Below are 9,064 nucleotides of genomic sequence, written 5' to 3' on the forward strand. Positions count from 1 at the left end.
TCAGAGATTACCAGGTAACTTCCAGAGCTGACAAAAAACGTACACAGAACCAGAATTATAGCATTATCACTGATATTTTAGTGGGCACTCCTCTCCAAACACAGCCTTTCTCCAGAGCATATCAGGCACATCATGAACTATAATCTACAGGGCTACTGGGATTGCCACAACCCTGCCTTCCCCTCTCTTCCCCTTCTCTTCCCTTCTCCTCTTTTCCCACTTCCTTCTCCTTCACTTTTCTTTCTTCCTGTACCTTTTCTTTCTCCCTCTCCTCCACCATAGATACACTTTTAGCCTCTCTTTTTTACTCTCCCTTTCTGCACAAGAATATTAAAAATTATCCATGTATGTGGCCCAGGGAGTTCTATATCTAAAACTTTCCTTGATATATTGGCTACCAGTAGGTGAAATGCCAGTATTTGCAGTCCATTCTTTCATGTGGAGATACCATCTATGGGAGCCTTTCATGAGAATGTGAGTCATCTCCCAAAAGGTGATGTTATCATATATCATATCACCTTATGTTTGCTGATTCATGAGCTGTCCATCAGTCATCTTACAAGCAGATGAGAGAGGAGATGTCACTGAACTGAGCCAGGCTCAGTGGGCAGGCAGTGCTGGATCCTGGCCAGTCATGGCTGTGGAGGGAACCGGCATTCTCTTCTGGAAAAAGAAGACAAGTTCAAACCCTGTGTCCATAACTAACCCAAAGTCACTATTTACAGAGTTCTTAATTTCCTCAATTCTAAAATAAGATGTGAGAAAGGGTTCCCATGAAGCTTCAGAATGATGTCTTTCAGAGTACGAGTCAGAGGAGAACAGAGCAGGGGGAAGAGAATAATGCATGCAAACCTACTTCACAGTTTTGTCCAAGGCCAGTCATGTAAAAGTACGAATTCCCCACAGGTAGAGAGTAAAATCGAGATGGTCCAGATTTATGTCCAGAATTTCAGCTTAATCATTAGTAATGCTTTCTTCACTTTCAGAAGTGTCAGAGTGTGGATCATAAATTATGTGCTCATCCATTCCTGGTGAATGTTTCCCAAGGACTCAGGGGAATAGGCCCACTCCTGCCTCTGCTATCCAGCAGCCTGTCACAATCTTTTATTTTATTTTTTCTTAGGCAGAGCCAATCACATCCCGCCCACCTCAGCTGACTATGATGCACACATAAAAGCAATTAGTCAGCTGTGTAGAGCACTAGCAGCCATTATCCCTAGTCAGGAATCCCGCTGCATTTTTGTACCCAGAGCTTCCTATTGAGAGAGCTTTTGCCTATTGTTCTCTGGGTACCACATGCCCTAAAACATACAAAGCAAAAAAGTTTTATGCTTTGAGGCCAATGTGGATGAAATCAGTTCAGGATAAAAATGCTTAAAACAGAAAGTGACAGAAAAGCTTCACCATCAAGTATTGCTGTAGAAAAGCTTGATGAATGTTTGGGGATTTCTTAACCCAGGCACTTGTGACCAATATGCGATGATGACTGTAAGGTTTCAGGTGGGGAGGTGCTGATTCCCTCTCCTGCAGTAGCAGCCATAAAATTCAATCTTGTCATTGGTCAATGAACAGGCATCCACCCTCCTCCTTCTCACTCTGAAGAATTCTTTTCCCCAGTAGGACAATAATTTCCTCATCTCAGCTCTGCAAGACCTCCATTTTATGAGATCTTGGAGGCTCAAAGCAGCTATCTACCATCCCAAACAGCCTATACTTTCATCTTTAGCAGAGGATCTCCAGCCCCTTTTCAAATAAGCATTATTACAACCATTTTATAAAATCCAGACAGAGAAAGCTCCCTGGTGCCTCTTTGGAATAGTCTAGCGTGGCAGTCTTCTCAGCAAGACACACAGGAACCTCTCCTTTCCTTCTCCTCACCCACCCAATACGTCTGAAAGGAGTCAAGAAGGTAAGAAACTCAGTGCGAGCAAGCCAAAAGCCAAAAGGAGGGCAGTCAGGAGACAGCCATGAAGGGTGAGGTGGTAGGCTAAATCATGGCCCCTAAAGATGTATCCATGTTCTAATCCTCAGAACCCACAGGTGTTTCCTTATATGACAGAAGAATCTTTACAGATAAGTGTATGCTAGGGAGCTTGAAATGGGGGCATTATCTTCAATTACATAGGTGGGCCCTAAATGCAATCACACGTTCTTGTAAGAGGGAAGCAAAGAGAGATTACACACACACACACACACACACACACACACACACACACACACATGCACATGCACACAAAAGGAGAAAGCAAACTGACTACAGAGACAGAGATTGGAGTGATGTGGCCACAAGCCAAGAAATGCTGGCAGCTAGAGGCTGGAAGAGGCAGGGAATGGGTCTTTTTCTGGAGCCCCATGTGGGAGCATAGCCCAGACAACACCTTGATTTTGGTGCAGTGAAACTGATGTTAGTATTTGGTTTTCAAAACTGTAAGTGAATAAATGTGTGCTGTTTTAAGCCAACCATTTTGTGGTGATTTGTTACAGAAAGTCATTGCAGCACCTGAGATGTAAAACCGGGAAGGGCTGACCAGGAGAACCAGCAGGTGGTGGTGCTGGGGAAAGATCCTGGCAGCCAAGAGTGAAGGAGCTAGAATTAATGAGATATTGGGGGCTCAAAGCATCCCAAACAGCCTATACTTTCATCTTTTAAATTAACATCAATTAAATGTTAGAAAGACTGGCTCTGGGATTAAAGAGATGCGGTTCCATCTCTGGCTTGCCAATTCCCAGCCATTTGATGCTAGGCATTCCTTAGCCTCAATCCCAAATCTTCGAAAAAAAAAAAAAAAGTAATAACAGCCAACTTTCAGGGTTTTGGCAGAAAGTAAATAAAATGAAAAATGTCTCAAATGCTGTGGGTGCTCATTAAAAAGTAATGACTGCTGATGTTTGGGAAAATAAACTTATTTTAAAAGCTGAGTGGTAGAGTAGAATCCCTCTTTGGGAGAGAAGTGACTTTGTTTGGGAAAACATTTTGATGCTTTCTTTGATGTCAATGGTGAAGATATTTCCTCTTTTCTGTTCTCTGCTTCCCTATCCTATACTTTAGGTGGATCCAGGGGAGTAGAGATGAAATATACAAAACTGAACTTCTCAGCACAATAAGGAAGGAGGAATTTTAAGTTTCAAAAAATGTGAGAATGTTGTGTCCCCAAAAGGAATATTCAAGTACTAATCCCCAGTACATATAAACATGGCCTTATTTGGAAGTAGGGTCTTTGCAGATCTAATCAAGTTAAGAAGTCATATTGGATTAGGGTGGGCTCTAAGCCAATGACTGGTGTCTTCATAAGACAGAAGAAGTTGGGCACACAGACATACACAGAGGAAAGATGTCCAAGTAAAATCTGAGGAGACACACAGGAGAACACCATGTGATGACAGAGACAGAAACTGAAGTGACACAGCTGTAGTCAAGGGAAACCAGATTGATGGCCACCACCAGAAGCTGGCAGAAGCAAGGAAGGATTCTCTCCCATGTGTTTCAGAGGGAACAGAGCTCTGCCAAAAGCTTGATCTTGGATTTCTAGAGACAATAAATTTCTATTGGTTTAGCCAGCCAGTTTGTGGTACTTTGTATGGTAACGCTAGAGACTAATGCTGGATCCTGAGACAGGAAGATAGGAAACAGTCTGCCAAAACAGGCATGCCCTCATCAGACCAGGAGAGCAGCTGGCCTGTGAGGAGTCCCTGCTGGTAGGAATGGCCCAGGAGCTTTTATGAAATGTGTTGTCTAACACTCACTTCTAGAGGGTCTACTGTGAGACTAACCTTCAGTGAATCTCCTGTTCCACACAAATACCCTTAGATTAGCCTGTTGAGGAAACTGTGAGCACTGCATTGCCTATTTGCTTTCTGTAGGTAGAGAGAAGTGAACACTCACTGGGGTGAGACCTGGGCAAGGACAGGAGATAGGAACACGAAGGGGCCATGGAACACGAACATGTAATCCCTTCAGAATCCACAGATTTTGTAGGAGGGACTTCTTTTTTCCTACTGAAGGGCAAGGTGAAAAGTCAGGGCCTAGAGACTTGAGGACCCCACCTGGCGATGGACAGTATGTGCTACATTCTTATTAACATCATGGACTGAAGATGAATGAAATCGGGGTCTAGACCACAGGATGTGTGACAATGAATTGAATGAATGACACACACCTTCTCTGCTGCCCCTCACTGTTTAAAAAGCTATGGCACTCCAACTCTGGCCTGGTGGGGCCAGCTTAGTTTTGTGGGTCCCCCCCCACTAGGCTTCCCTCCCTCGGTTGAGCACATCTGATCACAAGGGGGTGCCACCTGCCTCCTGGTATTCTTCCTGGAAATCCTCCCGCAAGGTTCATGTGCCTGTGCCTGACCTTGGCCATGCTTGAGAGAATGTGAGATCAAAGGAACGAAAACGCTCCTTTCTGGTACTTCAATCAGGGAGAGAGGCAATTAAAATATGAATTAATCTAAGTGAGATGAAAATGCAGATGTAGAACAAGAGCATCTCGATCACCTTGAACCTGCACTGCACACAGCTTAGTTCCTGTGATTAAAGACATTTTCATGCCATTAAAAACCTTTTCTAATGTTACAAATGCTATGCCAGTCAAATGCTCCGAGCAGCCTCTGTGAGGACTGCCATCTCCTCGGTTGCATCCCTTGATCCTTTCCGAGTGCTGTGAGGGTGGGAGGCCCCTCTTAGGAGGGGGCATTGAGGGCTTGAGGAATTATGGGAATGCAGGACTCTGAACTAAAAAGAAAGCCTGAATGTGTCTCCTCTCCAACAGATCCATTCTAGTTCCTTGACCTTGTTATGCAGCCTGAGTTCAGCTGCCCGATAGCACTGGGAGGACAGAGCTGGGGAATCAGGCAAGGGGCACATTCCCAGTGCTCATGGTCCCCTCAACCCTTCCAGTTTCCCAGCAGTTTTGTTTTGAAGTGAGTAATAACTGTCATGTTTACTTTCAGACTCTTCCTTCTGCTTCTTTATAGTTTTAAGGATGCTCTGTTGACCCACTGAAGGAAAGGGTGAGGCTGTGAGCCCAGAGGAAGGGATGCATGTGAATCATCTGTTGATAATCCTTGAAACATGGGACCTTCCGGGCCAGCCATTAATGCTATGATTTGCTTCCTTCTGTGCATACCCTACTCCTGACTTTGGTTTTTTTCTCCTATTTCTGGCTCTACATTTTCTCTTTGCTGTTGTCAACAGTACTTGTCAACCTCAGGCTTTGAAGCATGGAACTTGAAAGAGCTCATTCTGAATCTCCCTTTGTTACTTTCCAAAGCAAACCTCCCTGCTCCATCCAGTCCCTGGGAACTCCTAACTCATCCTGGTCTGGACCTGAGATGTTTCTCTCACTCCCTTTTCTGATTCTCCTGGAGGACCTACCAATTAGATTGGCCCAGCAGTAAATCAGAACCTGTGGTAACACCTGTTCTAAGAACAAGTTAGGAAAGACCACCCATGGAGGTTGTGAAGTCCTCCGCTAAGTGAGGCAGTGTCCCCCTAGGTGGGCTTCTAATGTTGAGAGTTAACTCAGCTTCCGCTCTGCTCTTGCCACCTGTAGAAACTCGTGTTTAGGCCATGCAGTACATAGGTCCCCCTTCTCTCGCCACTTTCCCCCGGACTCTAGCCAGGCCCCTGCTCCGAAGGCTGTGGCTAGAGGCTGCTGAACTGCAGGCAGAAGGTGGGTGGTATGGTGGACCAGATGGATTGCTAGGAAGGAGGCAATCCTGTTCCTGTTTCCAGAATATGTAAAAGAGGCTTCAAAAAAGACAAAAAGTGGGCTTATGTTTGTAAAATTGGTTAACCCATGTTCAAGGGAGAGAGCACTTTACTTTTTCAATATGCGTGTGTAGCAGCTGTTTGAAATAAAAGTTTTCAAGGGAAAACACCATCTTGGTTCTGAAATCAATCAGAATCAGGAGGTCTTCTCCACTTTGCCCCACCCACAGACCCTCTATTTCTCCTTCTCCACTACCTTATAAAGGCTGGTAAAGAGGGAAAGTCTCAGTCTCTAGGTCACGTGCTGGTGGATGACATGTTTCCAAATTGCATCTTGTTGCTGAAACTTGTTGAACTTGAGAAATTACTTTGAGATGTGACAGAGGGAAAAGAAATAGACAAAGAGAAATATTACAAGTACAGAAAAGGGAAGACATTAAAGTGGCTGGGGAAAAAATGTTTAATCAGACGATAGCAGCATTAAAAACCAATGACATGGTGCCAGTGCCCAGGTAGAGTCAGCTGCATTTTCCTCCAGTCATCAGGCTTCCGGTGACAAAGCAGAGGATTATATTCGTCATGCCCATGGTCTGATACTTGATTATATCCCTAAAGAACTGAGAGATGACTCATCTAAATATTTAAAGCTTCCAGAATCTTCAACTTCAATGCCAAACCCTCCATCAAAGAAAATAAAGTTATCAGATGAGGCTGTAGAAGCAGCAGAAGATTATACTAAGTTTAACACTAAAGATTTGAAAAATGAATGAAAAAATGACTGTAGCTAAGAAGGCTTTGGCTAAAGTTGACAAGAGTGAAATAAAAAGTATGATTCCTTTTTTGGTGCAAAAAAATTTTCAAGAGTTGGAAAGATTTGAAATGTTGAGTATGAAATCTAGCAAAAATGCCTCTTTTACATGTTCTATTTTTGTCCTTCCTCCATGTCACTGTACTTCCTGACTTTTAATCACATCTTTTGAAATAAAGAAGCAGTTTTCAGAAAAAAGAAATGACATGGGTCCTGAGGACACTTAGGATTTAATAAATGAGTGTCTCTTATTCCATAACCTGTTAAGAGATCTGCAGAAGCTTTACATTCCTGCACACTTAGACTATAAAAGCAGTTCTTGTGTCTACAAGATTTTTCATACAGTCTAAAGAGCCCCAACATTTGAACACTTGTCATAATTTACCACAGCATTCTGACTTAGACAAATGCAATGTAAGATGCTCCCCACACTTCATCTCCACCTCCCATACGATCCAAGACTCAGAAAATACACTACCATTCTATGATATTACTTCCTTGGGCTAGCCTTTCTGCTGACTTCTGCACACTGTGGACTGTCTCCTAAGTTCAGTCTTCTTGTGTCCATGTGCTCCTTCCTGTTGCATGACTTCAGAAGAAGCCTGAAAGTTCTCTTTAATTCTATGAGTTAAAACCCAAGGCCCAGAACATCTCTGAGCAGCAAGCCCACTTCCTGTTTCCCCCCAGACACTCCCTGCCTGGCACTTTAGATCTCAAGGGGAAAAGAAGTCTTCTAGACAGAAGACATTACAGCCTCCAGAAGGGGTGGGGGCTCTTGTAGAGCCTCCTCTTTAATCTGAAGAATTAAGTGGAGCATTCAAAATTCCTGAAGTTGTCCAACTTGAGGAAGGAGAGGAGTGCACCCTTCTGTTCCCTGACTGCTCATTTCTGCAATATCTTAGCAGGAGAGAGGAGGGGAGGGCTTGGTGCTTCCTGCCACCAGCTTAAGAATCATTCTAATCCTCCCAACCTCTGCATATTGCTTTCATTTTTTATTTATGTCTTTGAAAGCCATCATGTATAATAATGAAGAAAACAAGCTTCAGTTAGAATTCCAACTTCATTAGTTACATAGCCATGTGTCCTTAGCTCTAGGAAAATAATTATGCTTACCTCAAAGGGTATTTTTTGTGTAAAAATTAAATGAGATAATAGATGTGAAGTGCTTAGAACACTCCTGATGCATAATAGGTGTTGATAAGTGTCAGTTATTATTGTTACTTATTATCACTATCATTACTATTACTTCTATTATGACCAGTTCCCCCTCCTTGCAACTAATTTTTTTATATTAGTGTGAGAACTCATGCAAAGTGCCCCCTACTACTTCACTCTGTAGATGGCCCCACCTACCCCTGATATGGCTCCAACTTACCACTGATCCCCCTCTCCCAGGCCTGCCCATTACTGGTTACCTTAGGTGCAGTAGTTCAGTATTTACCTTGTTAGAGTGGCACAGTCTTGTAGGTGCCAGCTGGACACAGCCTTGGCAACTCATTTGAGTGAGGAGACTTGCTTCTTTCTTCTTCTCCTTCTCCTTCTCCTTCTTCTTCTTCTTCTTCTTTTTCTTCTCCTTCTCCTTCTCCTCCTCCTCCCCCTCCTCCTCCTCCTCCTCCTCCTCCTCCTCCTCCTCTTTCTTCTCCTTCTTCTTCTTGTTAGCACATTGAGCTTTTGGTGAGTTGCTAAATTTGCCCAGGACCAGATGTTTATTTCACCCAGTTGGGTGGCCTTCCACTCATGTCACTCGAGGGTAATGGAAACAGAGGGACCTGGAAAGGGAAGCATTTTTCTGCCTTATTACTAATTGTGAATAACAAGCTGGAACTGGGCCATGGCTTGAGTGTCAGGACTCAGCATTCTAGAAACAGTGAGCCAAACATGTTAAAATTACTGTAACTGATAACATGCTTATCATTAGTCAATAAGCCATAATGACATCTAGTAATCATTTGAAGAATGTTTGCATGCCATCTCAGTGACCTTGCTCTTGATCCCCCCTCCCACATATTTTGAAAAATTTTCAATCTACAGAAAAATTGAATAGTAAAAGGAACACCCTAGATAGTAAACAGGCAGCTCTGGCCAAGATGGAAATTTAGACAGACATGCCGAATCTCCCTCCACAACTAAGAAGGAAGTCCAAAAACAAAGATATAAAGAAGAAATACTCATCCAGACAAGTGGTGGTGGTGGTGGGGGAGCCAGGGTGGACAAGATTTAGTGTGGTGGTGGCAGCAGCTGTAGCGGTGGCAGGATGGCAGAAAGCATAGTCACACCTTTTAAAAACTAGGGAGGAACACCTGGGGTACGCTCCCAGCACCAGACGAGACCACGCAGCTCACGGTTCTAGCAGTGAGGAAAATAAAGCCTCGTTGCTTCTGATTGTGAAAACCAGTGGGGGTTGGGGTGGAGGAAGTAACCACCAGTCTCTTAGTAGAGTTCACTTGTTTAAAGGGCCCCCATGGTCTTGGACCATCTGCAGACCCACCCACTCTGGGAACAATAGCCAGTGCAACAACTAGATAGGCACCAGTCCCATACAGA

General features: G+C 43.8%; 1 pseudogene; it reads left to right on the forward strand.

Annotated features, from left to right (window-relative positions):
* Nucleotides 1–5,726: 5,726 nt before the first annotated feature.
* On the forward strand, nt 5,727–6,590 carry LOC150009132 (ribonuclease H2 subunit B pseudogene; annotated as a pseudogene).
* The last annotated feature ends 2,474 nt before the right edge of the window (nt 6,591–9,064 follow it).

This window comes from Furipterus horrens, unplaced genomic scaffold, assembly GCF_987537825.1.
Source record: "Furipterus horrens unplaced genomic scaffold, mFurHor1.1.pri manual_scaffold_5, whole genome shotgun sequence".
In the NCBI taxonomy this organism is placed as follows: domain Eukaryota; kingdom Metazoa; phylum Chordata; class Mammalia; order Chiroptera; family Furipteridae; genus Furipterus; species Furipterus horrens.